Raw genomic sequence first — 22389 nt, forward strand, 5'->3', positions numbered from 1 at the left:
GTGGTTGTACCAGTTTGCAATCCCATCAGCAATGAAGTAATGTTCCTCTTTCTCCACAACCTCTCCAGTATCTGCTGTAAGACAGTCTGTTTCACGGCATATCCATGTTGTTCTTGCTCTTATGGTCTTTCTGTGACCTCTTTTGCAAAGTTACCCAAATCATAGATTTATATATAGATAATGACATATTAATAATATAGATATATTTATTAGTGCTGGGCTCCACACTGCCAATTGATCTCTGCATTATCCCCAGGTTTTGGTTTTCTGTGATGAACTCCATTGGCTTTAAAGAAACTTCTTTAATGAGGGAGATAGCTACATTTATCATTGTCTGTAAGGATAAGATGTGGAATGTAATAAGGACTTACATAGATCATATTTCTATTTGAAGGTTCATTACATAAATGTTATACTAAATTATTTCATGTATTAACACTACACTGTGGAACTCAACAATGTATTGATGGGATTTCTTTTATAAATATCTCAAGATTGAAAGTTGTTCATAGAAAAGTTACTCTCTAAATAAATTATTTTAACTATACCAATTTGTATCTTTACAAAGCCCTCAAACCTAATATTTTATTCTTGAATTCTCTTATAGTCTTCAACGATTGCTTTCCTTTTACAGCTCAATCCAGTCCCAGTATATTTTCACTATTCACATTCAACATATTTCAGTTCCAGTATATTTACTTACTGCTCACAACTTATTTAGTTCCTTTTTTCCTTCACATTGAAGCGAACTTTTATTCTCATTTACATTTTCTTTTTCCTGAACAGTTAATTTTCTCTAGCTTTGATGGTCCTTTGACGCACAAATTATCTTCCCTTGTGCAACAATGATCATTCTCATTATTGGTATATTTGTGTGGTTTTACTCTCTCAGAAGAGAAAAAAAATGGCAGTTTAAGTTAAATTTTCCTAAGTTATTGCACTAAGAGGAAAGGGCCAGAGCGCAGTCTGAATTCCTTTTCTTAAGAAGAGATGGTAATAGAGTTTCTTGGAGCTGAGGTAAAAGGAAGTCAGTTTATCTGAAGTTTCAAAGAAAAAGCAAACTTTTTCCACTCTTCATGGCAGGAGGTATGAGGCTAACTGGGGGCAAACTGCCCTGCAATAAAGCTGCTACCCTCTCCCAACAAATGAGAAATGGAAGTACTACCTTTTCCTGATGATTAGGTTTCAAACAATGATTCACAGAACCTTGAAAAATGGCAATTGCAGATTATAAAACTAGCCAAAAGCTTTTAACAAAATTTACATCTCAAAGGCACAAATATAATTTATACTTCCATGTTTCTTAAGTGAATATTCTGAGAGAAGAAGGCTGGAACTCTGCATAAGGTGTGGAATGAGCTGTCTGGAGTTTACTTAGATTGAGCAGAATGTTAAAGCCAATAGTCTGTAGGAAATATTTGGATTTGGAGCTTGTGCATTTCCAGATCTTCCCTCATTTTCTGTCTATGAGTATGAAATCATCATCAGTGCTCTACTGATTCCCTATACTTCAATTTTAATCTGACACGCACATGTTTACTTCGAACCTGTCTACTTAATTATTCAAATCCTATTTTCCCTTTTGTTTTCAATACACCTCCACACTGATGAACTCTTGACTCAACTTACAACTTTTAAATTTTACAACCTCCCACATGCAACAGTTGCAGACTTAAACTACCATGTCTATATTGTGAATTGTTAGACTCAAACCTAGAGCTTTCTGCATGCAGGAAATCATTCTACCAGCAGAGTTCCATATACATTCTGTCTCTAACAATATATTAACAAGTATATCTAGCAATGTAAACAAAAACATTTCCTTTTCATTCTAAATGGAATTAATTATTAAATTCTGAATATGTTATGTCCCAGTTACCTCACAAAAACTCTCCATAGAATTTGCTGTTTTACTGAACAACTAGTCTACTGTACAAACTATCCTGCTTGCCATCAGTAACTATAACATATTCTGAACATTCACTCTTTCTTCTCTCGAGCCTTTTCTTGACCAGAGAAAAGTAAAAAACATAAAAAATGTTACACATCCTTATTTTTTAGAATGCTTCAAGTACATCCTTTAATAATAAATGTTCAGAAAGTTAGGCAATACTCAAATGCCCTTCAAAGTCAGAATTTGGATGCATTTTATGTCAGGTGTCATCTAGCTTTGCTCTAGCTCCTTGTTCTTGTTTTGGATTTTTGTCTGTCTTTACTATGTCATGATTTATCCCTCCATTCACATTTTTTTAACTCTCATCTTTACAGGGCAACATGCTCCCAGTTAGCATCATATCTCCTGGCATTTTCAGCTAACTTCCATGTTCTCTCATATCCCAAGTAAAATGGTAAGTTTCCTAAAAAATAAGGATTTCATCCACAAAATTGATGTTTTTTTCTTCTGAGTTGCTTTCTTTTTCTTCTTCCTGTAATCATCATGAGACTTCAAGTCCTGTGCCTGGTTAACCACAGCATTCATGAGACTGAATTCAATATCAAAGTTGCATACTGATCTTCTAGTTGCAAGGACCAAAATGTGAAATGAAGGCAGTGTTTGACAAATATGAATGAACTGTACTAAAATGTGTCACATAGCATTAACTCATAGCATAAATGTGTAAAAACACTCATATAGATATATACACACATATACACACACATATATATATATATATATATATATATATATATATATTCAACTCTAATATACTGTATAATCTCTAATAGCATTACTAGCTTATTTCAAATAGCCGAATCATATTTTGAGCATTGGTATGCTTATTTGGCTAAAACAATGACTCCCCTTGAAATAATATATAAAATTTATAACATATTAGGATTACAGAGATGTCAAAGCAATCATATCATCTAATGTTGATTTTCTTGGTCTCTTATAATTTTGTTCACACATTACCCTTCATTCAGAATGTTAAGTACAAGAAGCCCAAAGATGTTGTCAAATATACAGCAGTATTAATAAATATTTATGAGCCTATAGATCTTCCTCAAGATACTTTCTGACAACTTCTAGGAGAATTGAGACTTTGTCAAAATGTCAAGTATCATGTGAATGATGGTTCTGAAAGAGTGGTATAAAAATGTTATATGGCAGCTGGATGAAGTTATTGAATACTAGATATTGATGAAGATTTTGATGTTAGTATATTGTTAATGATAATATTTACTTATTGATAGTAATCACTCAAGATCTCACCAGAATACTTGAACCTGCAAATCTGCCATATGAACATGAATAATATGATTTAGGACACTGTAACCAAAATTTAAATTAAATTCAAGGTATACATGTTAAATCAATAAATAATAAGGATTGTATTCTGAGAGCATTTAGACATCTAGTCCATCATGTCACAAGAACTTAACTCAAAGTCTACAGAAGGAAATGAAATTTTGGTCACACTGATATAAAAGCCCATCAGAAAAGTTCTAACATTCTGCACTTTATCAAACCCTTATATTTTTACACGAAAAGCAGGAAACATGGGAGCTATTTAAAAAAAAAAAACAAAGTAGTAGAAAATATATGGAATGACGTTTCTAAATCATTCAATGAATTCCTGAAGGGGTATATTATATGAAAAGTATTCTAACCTCCTCTTAGTAACATTTGATTGAAGTTCTGCAAAAGTATCTCATATTATTCAACAAAGTAATAGCTTACTGAATAGCAGTAATAGAATGTAACTAATGATACATTAAGATTTACATAAAGCCAATATTTTTAAGATACTTAGTAAATAGAAATATTTCAAATGACATCTAATAGAATTCTATCAATTATTAGGATATTAGTATGTAGGACTGTGAAAGGCAGCCTGGTTCCTCATTGAGCTAAGGTTGGAAACCCCCGTGACCCTGAGGGACTGCAGACATTTTGCCAGGTTTGCAGACACTAGGCTCCTGACACAAGGCCACAGCCCTCCATAGATTCGTGATCATCAGTCATGTAAGGGTAACTCCCTAAGACCCTCCATGGATAGAGGACATGACTATAGTCATGTAGCCTTAAGACAGATCTCCATTTTAGTGAGGTACCTAAAGGCCTAGAGGCTTAGCCAATAAACTCCCCTTCCCAGACAGTACTCCCTGCAAAAGGTATTTAACCTCAGGCATGCCCCTGAAAAGTGGAGTACACTTTTTACTTATCCACTTTCCATCATGACAATAAATGTTATAAAACTCTGGATTGCTTCTTTTCATCAGGATCTGCTGTAGGTCGGGAACAATGGAACAGGCCTTCACCTAAAGAGGCAGCTGTCTAATTTCCCTCAGAAGCCCTCTCATCACTCCCAGCCACAGCCTCCACCAAGCCAAGTCACCCACCTACACACCGAAGACTCTATCCCTGTGGGATCTAGCCAGAGTACCCCACCCTTTCCCCTTTTGGCCCCTGGCTAGATCCAGCTGGCAGGTCCCCACTCTGTTCTCATCTGAAGTCTTCAAAGTCTAGCTTTTGTCAAATTAACATAAAAGTGCAAGCACAGTATCATTTAGTATCAGATCAAATGAAATTATCCTATATTTTACAAGCTACTAATGCTTTTGGAGCAGTTTGAATCTCATAATTGGACATCAAGGGGAATCAGCTAACACATATTTGCTGGTTGTACACATGGATTATTACCACATCAGTGTCACTTGTGGCCTTACTACATTTGTTCTAATCAGTAAGCCTATGTTCACCCAAGATCTCCTGAAGTTTAGAATGATATCTGGCTAAATATTATTGTCTTATATTCTGTGGGTTTAGCAAAATAAGCAATTATGGTTATCCACTGTTATAGTTTCATATAAAATTACATCATTGTCCTTACAAAAAATCTTCTGTCCTACCTACACCCCTCTTATAGTAACTTCTCTCTTCTTTTTTCTGTAGTTTACTCTCATATGTTCGGAATAATTAGCTAAGATTTTTTTTTCACTCAGCAATATATTTTCAGGCTTTCTTTATATCAAGAAGACATAGACATCAGTTGGGGGCCTTTAAGCGAGTGTGCCAACTGCATATATAGCAGAGAATGGCCTAGTCGATCATCAAAGGGAGAAGAGGCCCTTGATCATGTGAAAGTTCTATGCCCCCGTGTAGGGGAATACCAGGGCCAGGAAGCATGAGAGGGTGTGTGGGTGAGCAGGGGGAGGGTGGAGGGAATAGGGTTCTTTTTTAGAAGGGAAACCAGGAAAGGGGATATCATTTGAAATGTAAATAAAGAAAATATTTAATAAAAAAGAATAAAAAAATAAATCTTTTTAAAAAGCAAAAAAAGAGAGAGAGAGAGAAAGTGCTACAAATGCATTGTCTGTCTCTGTGAGACATCCCACAATGTTAGGTGGTAAGGAAGTTGAGAGGATGTTAAGGACAGTGTGGGTTAGCCATAAACTCTCTGAATTATTACCTGAATCTTCTCTTAGGATGATTTGTTTAACCCCCATTTGAAGAAATTTATCAAGCTGACCTTTAAAAAATCCACAATACTCATTGGAATTATTTCTACAAAACTTCATGTATCTTCAGCATAATTTTTTAATAGAAAAGAAAACATAAGTATCTTTTATATCCACTACTCAAAGTCTTGACCTGAAATATCAAGTCTTCAGTAAGGAAAAATCTGAAGAGAGTCAAGATGACAAAGAACATATTTTGTAGCTCTTGTTGAATTGATTATGCAACTTATGTAGAAGCTTTATTAATTTAACTACCTACATATATGTATACATGTGTATATGAAATATTTTTGTATATGTGTATGTACATATGTATACATATTTATATATAGATTATTGGTTATTTATTTAATTTATATCTGTACTGTATATGTATGTATCATTTATCATTTATCTATACTCTGTATATCTATATATCTATCTGGATGTATGAAAAATACAGCAGCCATGAGTAGTGAATCCTTTGGAAATGCCAAAAACCTGAACATCCATACAAGGATATATATATATATAGTTTTGTTATAATTTAACAGGGTTTGCTTCTATTACAGAATGATATGAAGGTCTCCACCAAAAGTCTATGTCATCACAAAAATATCCCAAATGAGTTTTAAAATCATCTGGTATAGAAAATGATTCACTCATTAAAAAGATAGTTTAGGAAGGCATACATTTTAATCATATATCTTTTAAAACCATTCTTGTAAATTCTGACTTCTCTGTTGAGACAAAATTTCAAGCCTGATATGAAAGGGGTCAAGTATTTACACTTATAGTCTATACAACAGTGTGTGTGTGTGTGTGTGTGTGTGTATGCATGGTGTGATGTGGTGTGTGTGTTTCAGCAACTACAGAAGAAATGTAGAGTTATCACAGAAATTCTGATTAGAACAAGAGAATTGACAGATAATCACTGGAATTCTCCTCTAAGACTTTCTCCTCTGTTATCACTTTATAAAATAGAGACAGTAACATAAGAATAGCAGTATATACATCAAAAAGTCTTGTATGGTCAAAGTCTACATCTGTAGGGACCTGAAGGAAAGAGGATGGTGGAAGTCTATTGGAATCTACTAGAGTCTAGTGGGAGACCTACAATCAAAGACAAGACTTGCATTCATGTATGGCAAGGAAGAGTAGCTTTGGATAGATTAGGTGACTGAATGGAGGAAAGTTCCAGAATTGGACAGACCCTTGGTTTGTTAGGATATCATATGCTAATTCTATCTTCAAATTAGATCCTTCATATACATATTGTCTATATTTGTAAGAGAAGTGGCTATTTATTTTTTAATTTTTGTATATTGTTTCTGAATATGCTTATGGATCGCTGTTATAATTTTAATCTGAAATGCTCTCCCACACTTCACACATAAAGATTCTGTTGACTGCTTGGACCACAGTATTGAGAAGTCCTGGAACCTTTGATTATTAGTACTTAGTTTTTAGAAACAGATGACCAGGACCAGGCTTTTGAACACTATAGTGAGACCCTGGCACCTATCTCAGTTGCAGTGTCCTGGGCAGTAATGAGAATAGTTTTCATGGTGGTTCCACCTTCATGAATGGACCCATTCTGTCCTGTTCTCCATACCCTGATGAACTGTAAGATATTGTGAACCAAGTCTTAAGTTGCTTCTGTCAGGTATTTTATTTTAGCAATCCAAAGTACCAGTTCAGTTGATTTCATTTTTTCAGTTTAAGGTAAACTATCTTAGCTCATCTTGAAAGAGCCCTGTTGTTAATGAGAAACTACAATCTTCTATAGAAACAAATAGTGTAAGGCATAAGACAGGGGTTGTGAATGGGTGAATTATCATCAAAATCTATATCAAGTACAATTTTAGCTATGTGACTTAAACAATAAAATATAGAAGACTTTTTCTTATGGATCACTTAAAAATGTTAAGGGGAATGCCAGGGCCAATAGGTGGGAGAGGGTGGGGTGGCAGGCATGGGGAGGGGGGAGGCAATAGGGGTTTGTTTTTGTTGTTTTTGCTTGTTTCTTTGTTTTTTGGAGGGGAAACTGGAAAAGGAGAAATTTACATGTAAATAAAGAAAATATCTAATGAAAAAAAGTAAAAAAAAAAGAAATAAAAATAATATAGAGATCGTTGGTTTGAGTGAAAAAAAATGTCAAGTAAACCATCATAGCCATACATGCAGTAATTAACAATTAAGTATGGAACTATTATGTACTAAGTAAATAATGTGTACACTTGGAGTAGAGACAGAGAAAATGATCTGCAAAACTTATCTACTGCTAACAATCTTACAAGTAACTTGAAAGCAGATAAGAAACCATTCAATACAGCATGTCAGGAGTTAAAGGAGGAATGATACCACATTAAGACATCAAAAGGCACAAGTAAAATAAATAAGCATGACTTTATAAAAGATATGAATAAAATTGATTTCATCTTCCTTCTCCCTCCTTGCGTTCCTACCTCCCTTCACCCCTTCCATCTTCCTTCCTTCTATCTTCCCTTCTTTTCATTAACTATTTCTTTGGCCCACGCTCTGAACCACAGACGAATATCCCTTAGGCTTTTATTCCTTCTTCTATATACTCTGACTTTAGGTTTTATCTAAATCCTCATGATATTGTTTTGGGCACACCTGCAAGATGATAGAACGAAGCTGGATGATATGTGGTATATTGCAAATGCCACCAGCCCCAGCTCTAACAAAATACATTAGCTGTCACTCACTGTTGGATGGTATGATTCCCTTGACCTCCAACATTTTGTTCTAGAAAAAATATTGTTTGGGGAAAACTCAAATATTTTGAAAGAATGACAAATTTTATAGAATTTTCTTATTAATTATAAAGTAAAATTATTTACATTGAGTTAAATTTACAGAAAATCTTTCATTAATAAAACTAAAATAATAAAGAAACACTCTATAAATACTTAAGTCTATCATGTACATACATGCACACACACACGTGTGCACACTCACGTGCACACATACAATTATGCACTGTAGTTAAATCCAAATTATCAATAGGATGAACCTCTATAACCCCCAAAATTTCATAAAAAATATTCAAACAACCCTACAAATTTTAATTATTTTTTGCATAGGATATTTCTTTGGGAATAGAAACATAGTTACTATGACATTCTCAATGATAAATTTTAAAATTCTGGCCTAGCCAGTTGGTGCTAATTTCAGTGTGTTTTGTTTTCTAGAATAGTCACTTAGGATTTTAAAATATCTCTATGACAGCATTCTGTGTCATATCATGTATATTTAATAGAAATTCCCACAATTCTTTTATAGATTTCTCAAGTACATCATGATACATAAGTACATATATATATTTCAATTTTATATATTCAATATTCAAATATATATCATATGCAAATAAACTGTTCTTTGTCACTTGAATTTTTGGCTATTTCACTGACTATTTTTTTCTAAACAATGTAAAATATTTTTATGAATTTATAAATGTAGAAAAAGCAAAACAAAAACTAACGTCGAGGTTATTAGGGAGAAGAATATCAGTAGATTGCAGTCTCAGGAACTTGATATTCTTATAACTGGCCAATTTTTTATATATAATTAATGTAAATACAGTCTAATGTATGAGATGTTTGAATGAAAGCTACAGACACATTTCAATAAAATGAAAAAAATTGGATGCATTCTTTTTTATAAAAAAGAAAAAAAAACCTCAAAACTTTTAGCTTGAAAATATTTCAACAAAACAACAAAACATAAGTCATCTTATTACACATATAATTTCTTCAAGTAGCAAAGAAAACTATCGTATCTATCAATTATACTTTGTAATTCTTTGTTGCCTTAATGGCACAAAAGCACTGACTATAAATTTGTAAAATGTGAGAAGATAAATTTGCCATTGACCAGTATTTCAATGCTGATTTTTCAGACCTTCCTAGTGTAGAATATAGTCCATAAAGTTTAAAAAATCATTAAAGTTTCTATGTTCCAGATGGCATCTTGTAAGATAGTTTGAAGTACACAGCAATTAACACTATTGAATATATACCAGCATAACAGGCAGTTTGTTATATATAAAGAGTAAGAGTGTCCCAAATGTGGAAACATAGTGTCCATCTGTGGAAGCTCAGTATGGAGATATCAATATTGCTTGACAAAAATTCACGTTCTAAATTCTGAAATTAATAAAATTTCAAGTAAAACAAGGAAATTGCATTTTTATTAAATTATTTTATTTATTTACATTCCAAAAGTTGCCCCTGTTTATGCTCCCCCCTCCCCAAGCTTACCCCTCCAGACCTCCTTGTTAGAGAGGGTGCTCTCCCACCCTCTCACCTCACCCCTACAAGAATCTCTGGGGCATCAAGTTCCACAGGATTAAGAACGTCCTCTCCCACAAAGACCAGTCAAGGCAGTCCTATGCTACACATGTGCTGAGGTTCACAGACCAGTCCACGGATGCTTCTCGATTTAGTCTCAGCGAACTCTGAGGGTTCTGAGCTCTTTGATACTGTTGTTCTTCCTTTGGGTTTGCAATCCACCTCAGTTCCTTCACTCTTTTCCCTAGCTCTTTCCTATAGGTCACTGACCTCATTCCAATTGTTGGCTGTAAGTACCTGCATTGGTCTCCATTAGTTGCTGGTAGAGTCTCTCCGAGGGAAGCCATGCCAGACTCCTGTCTGCAAGTACAGTATGGCATCAGTAATAGTATATGGGTTTGCTGTGTGGTTGTTGAATGGATCCCAGGTTGGGCCAGTCGCTGGGTGGTCTTTCATTCAGTCTTTTCTCCACTTTATTTTTTGTCCAAAGAAACTTAAAGCCTCTTATTTCTGAAAGTTTCCATGTCTTAAAGTGTATTGTTTATATTAGTTATGCTTTGCCTTTGTTAAACTATATTATGTATATAGGTGTTGATCATTACCCTTGTAAAGGCTCACCTACCTGTGTGCAGTAGCAATGGTAATGATTTATTATTGGATATTTTATTTACTTGCATTTCAAATGTAATCCCCCTTTCTGGTTTTCCATCTGGAAACCCACTATCTCACCCCCCCTCCCTTTGCTTCTATGAGAGTGGTACCCTACCCACCCATTCCCCCACACCTCCCTGGCATTCCCTATACTGGAGCATTGAGTCTTTACCGGACAAAGTACCTCTCCTCCCATTGATGCCAGACAAGGCCATCCTCTGCTACATATACAGTTAGAGACATGGGTCTCTCCATGTGTACTCTTTGGTTGGTGGTTTAGTCCCTGGGAGCACTACACTGTCTCATTGGTTCATATTGTTCTTCCTATGAAGTTGCAAACCCCTTCAGCCTCTTGAGTCCTCTGCCTTACTCTTCCTTTGGGGTCCTGTGATCAGTTCAATGGTTGGTTGTCAGCATCCTCCTCTGTATTTGTCAGGTTCTGGCAGGGCCTCTCAAGAGACAGCCATATCAGGCTCCTGTGAGTAAAGGCTTCTTGGCATCCGAAATGGTGTCTGTATTTTGGTGTCTGTATATGGGATGGATCCTCAGGTGAAGCAATCTTTGGATGGCCTTCCTTTCAGTCTCTGCTCCACACTTTGCCTCCTTATTTCCTTTAGAAAGGAAAAATTCTGGGTTAAAAATTTCGAGGTAAGTAGGTGGCCCTGTCCCCCAACCAGGGGCCTTGCCTAAATTCTGGATATGCTCTCTACAGGTTCTCCCTTCCCTTTCTTGGGCATTTCAGCTAATCTCATCCATGTTGGGTTCTGGGAGACTCTTGCTTTCCTGGCATCTGGGACTTGCTGGTGGCTACCCCCAGTTTCCCATTCCCAATTGCTACACACCTCTGTTCTAATTCCCGACCCTCTGTATATCATTCCAGTCTCATCCCATACCTGATCCTTCCCTCTTTTTCCTCTTCCCCCTCCTATCTTCTTCCCAAGTTCCTCCCACCCTCCACCTCCTTTTAGCATTTTGTTCCCCCTTCTAACAAGGACTGAAGCATACATACACTTTGATCTTCCTTCTTCTTGAGCTTCATGTGATCTGTGAGTTGTATCGGGTATTCTGAGCTTTTGGGCTAATATCCACTTATCAATGAGTGCATATCTTGTGTGTTCTTTTGTGTCTGGGTTACCTCAGTCAGGATACTGTTTTCTAGTTCTATCCATTTGTCAAAGAATTCATGAAGTTATTGTTAAACATCAAACACATGAGCACAGGGGAAAGTTTCCTGAACAAAACACCAACGGCTTATGCTCTAAGATGGACAACAAATGGGACTTCATAAAATAGCAACGCTTCTGTAAGACCAAGGACACTGTCAATAGGACAAAACAGCATCCAATAGAGTGGGAAAAGATCTTTACCATTACTACATCTGATAGAGGGCTAGTATCCAATATGTACAAAGAAGTCAAGATGTTAGAATCCAGAGAACCAAATAACCCTATTAAAAATGGGATATAGAGTTAAATAAAGAATTCTCAACTGAGGAATAACAAATGGCCGAGAAGCACCTAAAGAATTGTTCAACATCCTTAGATATCAGGGAAATGCAAATCAAAACAACACTGAGATTCTACCTCATACCAGTCAGAATGGCTAAGCTCAAAAACTCAGGTGACAGCAGATGCAGGTGAGGAAGTAGGGAATACTCCATTGTTGGTAGGAATGCAAATTGGTACAACCACTCTGAAAGTCCGTCTTGTGGTTCCTCAGAAAATTGGAAATAGCTCTCTACCTGAGGACCCAGCTATACCACTCCTGGGCATATAACCCAAAAATGCTCCAACATGTAATAAGGACACATGCTCCGCTATGTTCATAGCAGCCTTATTTATAATAGCCAGAAGCTGCAAAAATAAAACAAAACAAAACAAAACAAAACAAAACAAAACAAAAAAGAGATGTCCCTCAACAGAGGAATGGATACAGAAAAAGTAGTACATTAACACAGTGGAATACTACTCAGTTATTAAAATCTCTGCTCTTCCTTTATACAGGAACAACTCTGGGATAACAATTTTGAAGATGGGTGTGTGGTCCCTGTCTCAACTAGGGGACATGTTTATCTATTGTAGGTAGTCTCTTTATGTTCCACCTCCATACTGTTGGGCATTTCAGCTAATATCATCCTGATAAGTCCTGGTAGCCTCTCACATCTCAGGAGTCTGGGACTTTCTAGAGGGTCTCCCCACACACACCCCCTGTAGCTGCATATTTCTTTTCACTGTCCTAGCACTCTGGGCATCTCTCTTGTCTACCCCATACCTGATTCTGTGTATACCTTCTCCCTCCCTATTTGACCCTCTCCTCTCCTCCCCCCACATTGCTCAGTTTCTCTGCCTCCCATAATTATTTTTCCCCCTTCTAAGTGGATTTGAGATATCCACAGTTGGACCTTTGCTGTAGCATTTTCTCTGTCCAATCACATTAAGGCAGCGATAAGGTTGTGATTGGACAGGAATACAGAGGTGGAACTAGATTTGGAGGAGGAAAAGGGTCAGGAGCAGGAGCAGACATCATCATGGAGACAGACGATGAGGATGAACCAGACCCATGAGGTTATACAACCAAGCAGGTTCTCAAAAAATAGATTAATTGGATTAGAATATTGTCTTTATTATTTGGTTCTAAGATGATTATATTGGCATCTTGTAAATTGTGATTTTATTATTATATAAATCTGATAGCATATTAAGGCTTTAAGAGTCATGCTTTACTTACCATGTTTTAGGCACTATTTAGATGATTGATTGTGGGAGTCTATAAAGAGTTGCATGTGAGTGAGATGTAGCTTGCTGGGAGAAAATAACAGAAACCTGCCGGAGCTTAGTATTGAGACTGAACAATACCAGCTCAAAAATGTGGCCCAGAGGGAAAGTGAGTTTCTGGGGTGGATTCATTTTTTTTAAATTCCTACAACAGACCTTCCTTCTTGTTAAGCTTCCTATAGTCTGTGAGTGGTATCATAGGTATTCTGAACATTTTGGCTAATATCCACATATCAATGAATATAAACAATGCATGTCCTTTTGTGTCTGGGTTACCTCTCTCAGGATGATATTTTCTACTTTCATCAATTCACCTGCAAAATTCATGATGTCCTCATTTTTAATAGGCATACAGTATTCCATTGTATAAATGTACTACATTTTTTGTATCCATTCTTCTTTTGAGGACATCTGGGTTGTTTCTAGCTTCTGGCTATTACAAGTAAGGCTGTATGAACATAGTAGAGCATGTGTCCTCATGGTATGGTGGAACAACTTTTGAGTATATTCCCAGGAGCAGTATAGCTGGATCTTCAGATAGAATTATTTCTAATTTTCTGAGAAACCCCAAGATTAATTTCCAGAGTAGTTGTACCAGTCTGTAGTGGAAGACTGTCCTCTTTCTCCACAACATTTCCAGCAGGTTTTGTCACTTGAATTTTTGATCTTAGTCATTCCTATTGGTATAAAGTGGCAGTGCTGTTTTCCTGATGAGTAAGGATTTGAACATTTCTTTAACTGCCTCTCATCCATTCTAGATTCTTCTGCTGAGAATTCTCTGTTTAGCTCTATACCCATTTTTGAATTGGGTTATTTGGTTTTCTGGACCCTAACTTCTTGAGTTCTTTATATATTTTGGATTAGACCTCTATCAGATGTATAATTAGTGAAGACCTCTTCCCAGTCTGAAGGTTGCCAAAAACTGCATTTCAAGTGGAAAAAGCACAGAAAGACACAGATATCAAGTATTAAAAAATTTATTTTTCTGAGCTACTGGGCTAATATTCACTTATCAGTGAGTGCATACCATGTGTGTTCTTTTGTGATTGGGTTACCACACTCAGGGTGATATTCTCCAAATCCATCCATTTCCCTAAGAATTTCATTAATTTGTTGTTTTTAACAGCTGAGTAGTACTACATTGTGTCGATGTACCACATTTTCTGTATCCGTTTCTCTGTTGAGGGACATCTGGGCTGTTTTCAGCTTCTATCTTTTATAAATAAGGCTGCTATGAACATAGTGGAGCATGTGTCCTTCTTACATGTTGGAGCATCTTCTGGGTATATGCCTAGAAGTGGTATAGCTGGGTACTCAGGTAGTACTATATCCAATTTCCTTTAGGAACTACCAAACTGACATCCATAGTGGTTGCACCAGCTTGCAATTCCACGTGAAATGAAGGAGTGTTCCTCTTTCTCTACAACCTCACCAGCAGCTACTGGTCACCTGCGTTTTTTATCTTAGCCATTCTGACTCGTATGAGGTGGAATCTCAGGGTTGTTTTGATTTGCATTTCCCTGATGAATAAGGATGTTGAACATTTCTTTAGGTGCTTCTCAGCCATTCCGTATTCCTCAGTTGAGAATTCTTTGTTTAACTCTGTACCCCATTTTTAATAGGGTTATTTGGTTCTCTGGAGTCTAGCTTCTTGAGTTCTTTGCATAAATTGGATATTAGCCCTCTATAGGACAATCCAAAAACCAGAAGAAAGTCAAGAAGAAGGAAGACGAAAGTGTGGATACTTTGATCCTCTTTAGAAGGGGGAACAAAATAAACATGAAAAGAGTTGCAGAGACAAAGTATGGAGCAGAGACTGAAGGAAGGACAATTCAGAGACTGCCCCACCTGGGAATCCTTCCCATATGCAGTTACCAAACCCAGACACTTTTGTGGATGCCAGCAAGTGCTGGCTGACAGGAGCCTGATATAGCTGTCTTCTGAGAGGCTCTGCCAGTGCTCGACTAATACAGAAGTTGAGGCTCACAGTCATCCATTGGACTGAGCTCAGGGTCCCCAATGAAGGAGCTAGAGAAAGGACCTAAGTAGCTGAAGGCGTTTGCAGCCCCTTAGGAGGAACAAAAATATGAACTAACTAGTACCCTCAGGGCTCCCACGGACTAAACCACTAACCCATGGTGGGACTCATGGCTCCAGCAACATATGTAGCAGAGGATGGCCTAGTCGGTCATCAGTGGTTGGAGAGAGCCTTGGTCCTGTGAAGGCTCTATGCTCCAGAGCAGGGGAATTCCAGGGCCAGGAAGCAGGAGAGAGTGGGTTGGTGAGCAGAGGCATGGGGCAGGGGGGTGGGGAATAGGGAATTGTTTTGGAGGTAAAATTGGAAAGTGGATATTATTTGAAATGTAAATAAAGAAAATAGCTAATAAAAAATGATTGTGATGAAAGAAAATTATTTTTAGGGACCAATCAGCTAATTTTCCAGGAAATCTATATCCCTTTTATCTTTCAAGGAAAAGTGTATTTTACAGTTAGAACATAACCAAAACATGGAATTGCATTTTAGTAAGTATCTTATAGTTGAGATTTTGAGTCTGAGGAATAATTTGCCTGTTTTCATAGACCCACATTCAGTAAAACCAATATGTTTGGAAACATGGCAGTCGGAGATAATCTCAGGTTAGCCAGTTATGAAATGTTGCACTTCTAAAAGTCCAAGATTCAATTATTCATCCTATACATTCTTCATCCTCATTTTTATCATTATCTGAATGATAAAATCTAGAAAGTGATAATCTAGAAGTGATAATTATGTTAAAGGGACACTTAATGTATTAAACTATTATCAAGAGAATAAACATAAAATAAATATGATATGAAAAATGAGTTTCAGAATGAAGGTTTATTCTACATGCCACTCTGGTTTTTGTTAAAATGAAATTAAGGCTATCATGAGGAATTTTCAATATGTCATATATTAAAGAAAAAACAAAACAAAACACTCTTTGAACTAGACCAAACTGCAGACTGTCTTAAAGATAAAAGAAAAAATAAAAGAAAAACGAGAAAATTAAATGCTAATAGACAAATATAGAAGTCATACATGAAATGTGACAATATAGTATGATAAAATTAAGCTTTTCAAGCTCAGCAAGGAAAATCAAACATAGACTTCTATACTAAATACTACAATGGAGTTTTTAAAAGAGGCGATGGTTGGGGATGTCATCTTGCAGGTTGGGGGTTGGGAGGGGAGGAGGAATGGGATGATGAACTGTTGCAGGGCACACCAGGAATAATGACTGGACTATAAAAAATGATAAAAACTAATTAAAACACAAGCAAAAGATCTCAGTATAGTTGTCTTTCTGCATTATATAGAGATGTTTCAAGAATAAGTAAATAATAAATAAGAGTTGGTGCAATAGTGAGGAAATCTCTAGACTACAAATAAAATTCAAACCAAAAGAATACCACAGTGGACACAAGAGGAGCCAAGCAGGTCACCAGTCCGAGTTGATGGATTATAACTGTGGTACACTTCTCTCTGGCAGAAGGTCTGTACACTTCTCTCTGGCAGGTCTGTAGAGACACAACCCCGGGCTGTCAAAACCAATTGATTTTGATCAAATGTGAAATTAAATAAATCCATGTCCTCTGTAAGTATCTAGTGTATTATGAAATTCAAAAACTAGAGAATATAAGGTAGGTTTCAGTTTTTATTAAAAGTCAGGTAGACACCTTTCCAAAGCTATGTACTTACATAATTTTATTTGATTAAGTATTAGAACAGAGATATATTTGATCTTAGAAATATAAGAAATACTTAGAGCCTCTAGATAGTTATAATTGGCCTCACTAACGTGTAGCAAACTCCTAAGCTGAGTGATCTGTTAATATGATCTTTTTCTGATTAAACACCAATGTTTACTTTACAAATACTATAGATTAAAGATGAATCAAGTTTATTGTGTAACCATAGCTAGAAATTAGAAAAATATATAATTAAGGTGGACCATTGAAATATAAGGAATTGTCTTAGCTGTTAAGAGCTCATACAGTTCTTGTAGTTATCAGCGGAGTTGGATTTCACTCATGAATGCCAGGAAGCTTTTAACTACAATTCCACAAGATCTTATTTATGTCTTACAGGGTATGTACACATGAACACAATTATACATACATGTGGTCTCCCTCCCCTGTTTCTGAAAGAGAAAGAATGCTGCTCTGAAGCTGTTTCCGAAAGGGAAAGAATGTTGTGGGACTGAGACTGCCCACCTATGGAGCTAATCCCTGACTGCAACTCCTGAGATCAAAAGACTGACAATCAGCTCACTTTTGCATTTGAAGTCCTCGCTGGCTAAACAGACTGCCATTGTCCCTTTGTCCTGTGTCATGTTTATGTTAAAAGCTTGAATATTGTGCTTTCATTTTTGCTGCCTGCTATATAAACACACTTCACCCTAAGTAAAACACACCTTGATACATCTACTTGGTGTGATTTCTCTTTGCTCCCTCACCTGCTTATTGTTCACAGGTTCCATTTGTCTCCAGTTGAGGACAATCCACTATCGTGTAGGGTCTGCGGGCGGACACTACACATACACACACATATACTAATACACCATATATATATAATAGTATATAGTATATAGTACATATACAATATATATTATATATAATATGGAGGTGGGGATGTGTATGAATATACCCACCTCCACACCCCTCACACATATACATATTGAGGATCTGGGAGGAATTATGGAAGGGGAAGCCATAATCAGAATACACTGCATGAAAAAGAAATCTGTTTTCAAGAAAAACAAAAACGACATGAAAAATCTCTAACAGATTTTTGTTTTAGTTTTGCACTTCCATTCTTTGGATTTTCCATTATTTTCTAGTTGTCTTTTAAAATTAAGAAAATGGCATCTTTCTGGTGCTAGCTTTAGCATATTAAAAATTTTAAGGTACATTATATGTATTATGAAGGAAATGACATAAAGTCATCTAGTTTTATAAACAGAATTTGGATAGCACAGACACTACTTCTATTTCCTTTAAATTTAAATGAATAATAAAAATAATATAGATGTATAATATAGATATAGTATATAATATATTATATATGATAGTGGATATAGAATCAGAATATATATTCTTGAATAGAACTTTCTATGTAACCATTTTGGTCTGAAATGTGGAGATCTGTAAGTCTCTGCCTATCTGCTGTTAGTCATCAAGGTGAGTACCTCAGTGCCTATATAGAAAATTACATGACAAAAACAAAGTATGGCTAAACAATAAGTCATAGAATCAACCAACTTAAAGAACAATAGGCACTGTTTCTCTTACCAAACAAATGAAAGCTAAGAGCAATTAATTGTTTGAAACATAAGTTCCCAAAAATAAAATTAAAACGGGGGAAGTAATATTCACTGATCAGTCATCCTCAGCGAAAGCGGCAGCAGCCACATTTCTGCTCCACAGTATAAGAAGGCAACATTCGTGCACAGAACATGGTAGTTAGATGTAGATGCTTGCTTACATCTCAACATTGAGTCCATGGTTAAATATGGCAAATGCTTGGATTGGGTTGACAGAAGTGTGACTTCTCTGATTGGCTGAAATGCAGGTATTTCTCACACAAGTGTAAGTTAAGAATTCAGGGAATTTTAAGAAAAGATTTTTAGAAAAGATTGATACATCAAAGGCACCCACATGTCAAATTTTGTTTATCATGTTATGATATCGAAAAAGATAACAAAATTTCCTCTTGAAAAAAAAAACCAAAAAAATAAAAAACAAGAGTTTCAAGACCCTGGCCCTATATTAGACAGTTATCAACTTCTGAGACATTGTGAGCGATATAACTGTACCCACATACTCCATCACCAGAATCTTCATAGAGGAAGAAATGGCTGATGGGCATGCAAAGCCTAAGACATAATTTATACTAAGGTAATTTTGTTTTGAAAAAGCAAAGCAGCTGTGATTTGTTGGATAGGGAATCAAAATAGAGAACACTGCACAGAAAGAGCATGCAGTCATTATGAAACATCACCATAAATATTCAGGTTATTGCCTGGGTACTGTAACTATCCAAAGCTGAAGAAAGAAAGTTCAAAAAGACCAGAAGCCTGAGATCACAGTGTGCTTGTAAGAAATTATATCCAACTACAAAAAGAAAATGGCTCCATGAGTAATAGGTCCTTTCTACTTGTGAATAACATGATAAGTAGTTTTGTTTCTTACTTGTTGATGAAAAACATCTACCAGTGAAAATATCAAATCTTGAGTCATGGAACTTTGTGTACAGTATCGGGGAAGAATTGTAAATCAGTCATAGAAAATAGCTTTCAAAAACATATCATCAACAGAAACAATGTTATGCCAATGGTAGGAAATTGTTTCTTGGGAATAGACAAAATCTTAAACACCATATACTGTGTGTGTGTGTGGGGGGGGGTATTTCACGAAAAAATATAAGAATGTAAAAACCTCTTAAAATGCTTAGGACAGAACAATTAAAATAGTTCAATACCACCAAAAATCGTGTTTAAAAAAAAGAGAAGAAAGTTTGCAACTAGTTTGAATTATTTACCTTATTATTTTTATGAATACAGGAATATATAAAACTTAATGTTGATTATTTTATAATTTCTCATTTAATAAAATATTACCTGGCAGGAAAATGAGAGCTGAAAAATTTAATGAATATGGTTTTGAACATTATTACAAAAAAGAAAAAGAAAAGCACCTAAGTGGAAAACATGTTTTCAAACTGTAGAAGATGAAAAATATTTATCAAAAATATGAAAGTAAATATAAGATATGAATTTCATGTAAATTCCTCAAAGAATTACAAAATGTTTGGACCTGGCACTCAACTAGAAACTGATAAAGATAAACAAACGATAGATTGAGAAATAGATGGATGGCCACATGGACAGAGATATTGGCAAATAAGTAAATTAAATTCTCAGTATCATAATCATTATGGAATTTCAGATTATAGAAGTATAATGGCTATGCTGTTTGTCAGTGTGACTATATCTGGAATGAACTACAACCCAGAATCAGAGGTCTCACCTGTGATCCAGATCTTGAGGCTGAAAGACACAAGTTTCTGACCTGGATCGTGGCATGGAGGTCTTGAGGCATAGTGGCCATAAAAATCTTAGGCCCAGGCAAGGTAGTATATGACTTTAATCCCAGGAAACTAAAGAAATAAGATCTCTGAGTTCATGGTCAGCCTCGGACAAAGCAAGTCCCAGATCCAGGCATGGTGGTACACATCTTTAACCTAGGCCACACTTTCTGCTGGAGACTTACATAAGGACATTGGAAGAAGGAAGATTCACTGCTTGCATTTACTTGCCAGCACATCTGTTGGAACTTACTTCAATGGAAGACAACTAGCTTCATGGAACTGAGCAACTACTAGATTCTTGGACTTCCCATTCACAATTGACCATTGTTGGGGTAGTTGGACTATAGACTCTAAGTTATCATAATAAATTTCCCCAATATAGAGAGACATTCTATAAGTTCTGTGACTCTAAAGAACCTTGATTTAAAAAGTGGTGTTCAGAGAATAGTATATACACCTTAGAATAAGAAGAAACAACTTCAAGTATTGAACTTGAAGAAAATTGGAAGAAAAAAATTTATGAGACAATTCTGTAGAAAATGTAAAGTAATAACTTCAGGATTGATTTGAAAGTTTTACAAACTTTAAATATATGATCTCCATATAATGTGGCTACACTACTCTGAGGCACATTCCTTACTACATCAAAGTGTATAATTATCAATAATAACTTTTACAGATTTTCTAAGATTTTATTACAAAAAATAATTTATATTAAATGTTGTTTGGAAAATCTAATGTATTAGCATTATTACATACTAAATATCTTGCAGTCAGCTTTTCTTTTATTGTGAAAATTAAGGAGTTAGAGGTATTTTCCACTATAGTTTTAGTGATGTTAAATCTTCTAAATACAAAAATCATTTTATTTATTTAAGTTCTGCATTTTCTTACTTTGTATTGGAGACACACATATGAGGGTATGCATATGTCGCTAAAGAAAACTTTGAAGAATTCAACCTTACCTTACACGATAAGAGTCACAGGAACTTAACTAGGGTGAGCCTCGGCAGTAAATGCCTCACCCCATAGTCCTTAAAACAACACTATTTTGAATAAAATAATTTATAAGACATTCATTTTTAAAGCTGAGTTTACAATCAATTATGTTAGTAATTGGCATTACCAATATACCCGCATACTCTTTAAATCGTTAAAGTTAACTACTTTTAACATTCTTACACTGCTTACTGCTAACCTTACGTCTCTGTATGTTCCAATGCCACAAAGTAAAAAAAAAAGCAAAAATTCTATAATTCCAATGACTCCTGTGCTTAGTTATACTAGGAAAAGGTGTTTCACTCAATCCTAGATACCATGTGAAGACAAATATAAACCCACATACACCAACCACTAAGCATCAGATGCATATTTTAATAAAAGGTGATGAGGGAGGAACAGACAACTCAAGGCTAAGTGTGTTTACTATGCAATCCTGAGGACCTGAGTTCAGAACCCAGAACTCAAGCGAAAGATCAGGCATCCTATCAATGCTTGTACCTCCAGTTGTGAGGGAGTTCACCCCTATTCTGACCTCTGCACTTAGACGTATGCACAGACAAGTACACTGTCACACAAACAAATTAAACATTGGACATAGTTTACATAATATTTTAATTATAAGAAAATAGAATATAAATGAGAGAGTCACCACAAAATACACATTTGCTCTCAGACTCCGTGTGGGCTTCAGAAGGAGTGGAAGCACATCTATTTGAATTATTCCCAAGCATCATGGCAAAGCAAGCTTCAATCGTGAAAAATTGGATTACGTTTGATGACACATGCCTAGACTCTCAGCACTGGGGTTCAAAGACAGAATGATTACTCCAAACTCAAGGATGTCTTGTCCTGCTTAACTAGATTACTAGATTACAGATTATCCAGGGGTTACATAGTGACAACAGGTATGTTTCAGTAATCTAAGAACAAATAACCAAGGCTATTCCTCATTACAATGATATACTCTAAATACTGGAGATCAAGCATTGTAAATACTCCCAAAGTTGAAACATTTTCTTTTGGTTTCAGCATATTTTTTCGCATGATAACTCTTATATTTTTCTATTTTTTTAAGTAGATATTTTCTTTATTT

The 22389-nt window shown here is 35.7% G+C and overlaps 1 long non-coding RNA gene across 1 annotated transcript in view; it reads left to right on the plus strand.

The window, feature by feature from the left end:
* LOC116087553 overlaps positions 1 to 17404 on the plus strand; it is a 41192-nt gene extending 23788 nt beyond the window's left edge. Inside the window, exons 2-3 of the long non-coding RNA XR_004117475.1 lie at positions 2269 to 2348; positions 17294 to 17404. This is a non-coding gene — a long non-coding RNA (uncharacterized LOC116087553). The remainder of the gene's footprint in view (positions 1 to 2268; positions 2349 to 17293) is intronic.
* The last annotated feature ends 4985 nt before the right edge of the window (positions 17405 to 22389 follow it).

This window comes from Mastomys coucha, unplaced genomic scaffold, assembly GCF_008632895.1.
Source record: "Mastomys coucha isolate ucsf_1 unplaced genomic scaffold, UCSF_Mcou_1 pScaffold13, whole genome shotgun sequence".
NCBI classification, from domain to species: Eukaryota; Metazoa; Chordata; class Mammalia; order Rodentia; family Muridae; genus Mastomys; species Mastomys coucha.